Raw genomic sequence first — 4154 nt, 5'->3', positions numbered from 1 at the left:
GCTCCGAGCGACTTACAATTTAAAATATCATTCCACAATATAAAAAAACATTCAACATAAAAACATTCAACATAAAAACATTCAGCCTAAAAACATTCAACAGTAACTCTTGTCGGAAGAACGCCTTCCACCTGGAAACGGGTCTCCTCACTAAGAAAGAAAGAACATGCGGATCCAGAACAGGTTTGTACAGTCACTTACCGACTCACTTCCAAGATCCTACACTTGGAAGGCAATCAGGCTCATGGCCACGAGTGATCACCTATGATGATGATGATGGCCCAGCCTTTGAGTTTGGAAGCCCATGGAAGTTGTGTCTCCGGGGCCCGACTAAATAAACCCTCATCTCGCCATTGTCTCCTCCTTGGGCACCAGCGCCTCCTCCTCCTCCCTTTTCTCCCCCGAGAATGCCCCACTCCTGCCTCCCCGTAAATTGCTTTCAGATGCCCCCTTCCCGTCCCCATCCCCGTTGACTGTGACCAGGAGGCCGGCCCCGGCGCTTACAATAACTGTGTGTTTATTTAATAAGGCTTAGAAAACTAATTTAGCCAAAATGAAACATAACTACCAGCAGCTGGGGTGGCGGCGGCGACCGGCGGGTGGGAAGAGTGAGCCCATTGCTGGCCACTTGGCCGGCAACCAAGGATGGGCTTCATGTCACCCCTTTTCTGCACGGTTGGGTTTGGGGGTATCCATTGACACAGATACAATATCACATCTTTGGTGTCAGCTCAAAGAAGCCGAGGAGGAAAGAAGAAAAGCAGCACAATATGGCTTGAAGTTGATGGAGAATGAGAACTTGCTGCAGAATCGGCTAGATGAACTACAAAATGAAATGGTTGTCCTAACAGAGAATTTTGAACAAGAAAAATATACTCTACAGAGCGAAGTAGAACTGAAGAACAGAATGTTAGGAAGTTTGAATCATGGATACGAGACTCTTAAACAGCAGCAAAATGCACAACTGGATGTTCTATGTGAACAACTGGAAAGGGCTCAAGGGCAAGAAATGAATGAACTTAAGAATAAGGTGGAAATACTGAAATCAGAACTAGATGAAGCACTGCTTAGTGAGAAACAACTGAAACACAAAGCAGATCATCTGAAGGACCTGTTGGCTTCTAAATCAGAAGAACTGCGCCTGATGTCAGAACATGTCCATGACACGTCCGTGTCTTCAGAAGTGCTCAATCTTCAGCTTGAGCTGCTGGCAGTTGAACAGGCAAAGGCAGACCTTGTTTCATACTGTAATGCATTAGAGAAAGCCCGTGAGAGGAACAGAGATCTTCAGATGCAACTTGACCATGCATTGCAACAGGCCTTGGATCCTTCAAGTAAAGACAATTCTTTGTTTGCTGAGGTGGAAGACCGTAGAACGTTGTTTGATCAGCACAAAAGTAAAATATCAATTGTTACAAAAGCAGCATGCTTTCACTAGAGAAAGTTGGAGCTGCGAATGTGTCCAGAGACGGGACCCGCTGTTCTGGTGAGCCTGCTTTGGTGTGTCTTCGGTGGAAGATTGTTTCCTGGAGAAGCAGAGCTGGATTTAGAAGCCAACATCCATCCCATTAAGAGGAGCTGGAAAGCACTGGGCATAAAGGGGTGCATGTGTCCGGAAACATGGGACATATATCGAAGCACAACGCTCATGCTCTGACTCTCGTGCGCATGGAAATTTGGCATGAAAAGTATGGCGATGTCGCTCAGGACCATCATCACCTAGGCTTCTCTGGCCTTCAGGCTGCTGGCTGCGCACAGATGCGCATCGTTCCTGCCAGCCCTGAGGAAAGAGGTCCATATGCATGAAGGCATTTATTTATTTCATCAGCGCCTCCCTTTTTGCATTTCTAATTCGCAACACGGCCTGGGAGAACCAGACGGGCAGGAAGACGGACTCTGGGAGGAAACCCGGAGGAGACAGACAGGTCAGTGCATCCAAGACTGCAAAACTTCGATCAACTACTCGCTTACAAGTGGAATAATAATTACTTCCCAGCCTCTGGCGTGAAACTATTCGGGCACCCATGTCCCCGGGTATGAGATCTGGGGTCCGAACTTTGGCCAACAACATATGAGGACATATGGTTGCACAAAGCATGCATTTCAGGCCCCCGATGACACTTCGCAGGTGGAAACTGGGGATCGGATGCCTTATGAATGGGGAAGAGGCAGTAATTTCTGGATGTGGTTGAAGGTACTATAAATCCCATTGTCTGTGGTCCATCCTCCCCCAGACCTGGAGATCCTGGACATCCTATGGACTCAGCCCTTTCCAAGGGCCCTGGGCCAAAGCAAAGAGGCCCAGGGCCCTTGGAAAGGGCTGAGTCGATAGGATCTCCAGGTCTGGGGGAGGATGGACCACGGACAATGGGATTTGTAGTACCTTCAACCACATCCAGAAATTACTGCTAACCCCATCATCCATGGATCTGGACCAAACTTGGGACACAGATACTCCCATTACTGAGTCGATAGAATGTCCAGGATCTCCGTCCTGGTGAGGTCTGGGGTGGGAAGGTCCTTGGATGATGGGATTTGCAGTACGTTCACCCACATCCAGAGAATACTGCAAACCCATCAGCTGATGGATATGGACCAAACGTGGTGCACAGACCCCCTATGGCCCACTTAACGTCCTGGTGAGGTGTGGGGGAGGATGGACCACAGATGATGGGATTGGCAGTACCTTCAACCACATCCAGAGACTGGGATTGGCAGTACCTTCATCCACTTCCAGAGCCATGGATATGGAAGCCATGGATACACCACTTCCTTATGACCCTGTTCACATAGAATCATAGAATAGTAGAGTTGGAAGAGACCACATGGGCCATCTAGTCCAACCCCCTGCTAAGAAGCAGGAAATCGCATTCAAAGCACCCCTGACAGATGGCCATCCAGCCTCTGCTTAAAAGCCTCCAAGGAAGGAGCCTCCACCATAAAAACTATGGTTTTTATTCTTATGTCTTTCTCACCCCGAGTTTTAACTTAATGTTCATGTGGTCCGCCCTTGTTTTCATTGTTTCTTTGATTTGTATTGTAATGGATATTATTATTTATTGTATTGTTCACTGTGTTGTGATGTGTTGTTGTTTTATATGCTGTTTATATTGTATTGTTCTGGGCATGGCCCCATGTAAGCCGCCCCGAGTCCCCGTTGGGGAGATGGTGGCGGGGTATAAATAAAGTTTTATTATTATTATTATTATTATTATTATTATTATTATTATTATTATTATTATTAATAAGGAGCAAACTTGGCACACAATATGTATGGGGATGCATGGCGCACCAGCACGCCTTTCGGACCCACGGCGACACTTCACAGGTGGAAATTGGGACACCCAGTTGGGGATCGGACGCACCGGGAATGCATGATGAATGAAGAAGAGGCGACAAGCGAGGAGGGGCCCTTGGCTTTTGCCCGGGGCTCTTGGAAAGGGCTGAGTCGATGGGATGCCTGTCCGGACGGAGCCGACTTCGGCATCTCTGGGTGCAAAGCTGCGCCCGTCAAAGTGCTTGCTCCAGGGAAACGGATGCTAATGCCGTCCCTAGATGCTCCACCCATTCAAAGCGTTGAGTCGACAGTGTCATTTCAACCACGGCGCTGCTTTTGAGGAGGATATGAATATGCATCCCAGGCAGTGAAAATGTGGCTGGACGGCACTGGCGATTGGGAAAGGGTTTTGAGACGGAGACGCTGCACAGCAAGAACCACCGGAGACCTTTCCTAACCCATAATTCTCTGGGCAGGAGTGGCAATGGTTGGCTCCTTAAAGAGTCTCAGGAGCCCCCGGTGGCGCAGCAGATTACACAGCTGAGCTGCTGAACTTGCGGACCAAAAGGTCAACGGTTCGAATCCGGGGAGCAGGGTGAGCTCCCGCTGTTGGCCCCAGCTTCTGCCAACTTAGCAGTTCGAAAACATGCAAATGTGAGTAGATCAGTAGATACTGCTTCAGTGGGAAGGTAACGGCACTCCAAGCGGAGTGAGCTCCTGCTGTTAGCCCCAGCTTCTGCCAACCTAGCAGTTCGAAAACATGCATATATGTATAAGGTCATGGCTGCTGCTGGCCACCACGAGCTTCTAGGCCACAGTTTGGAGATGTCACTTTATCCCAAATTCAAATGAGATGAAAAGAGCAACGGAGGGAAGA

At 48.6% G+C, this 4154-nt stretch overlaps 1 pseudogene; it reads left to right on the top strand.

The window, feature by feature from the left end:
* The first annotated feature begins 475 nt into the window (after positions 1-475).
* On the top strand, positions 476-1505 carry LOC107983610 (protein Spindly-like; annotated as a pseudogene).
* Positions 1506-4154: the final 2649 nt, after the last annotated feature.

Source organism: Anolis carolinensis, unplaced genomic scaffold (assembly GCF_035594765.1).
Source record: "Anolis carolinensis isolate JA03-04 unplaced genomic scaffold, rAnoCar3.1.pri scaffold_12, whole genome shotgun sequence".
Lineage (NCBI taxonomy): Eukaryota > Metazoa > Chordata > Lepidosauria > Squamata > Dactyloidae > Anolis > Anolis carolinensis.
Note: the sequence above shows the minus strand (reverse complement) of the source record. Positions and strands in the feature narration are given on the sequence as shown.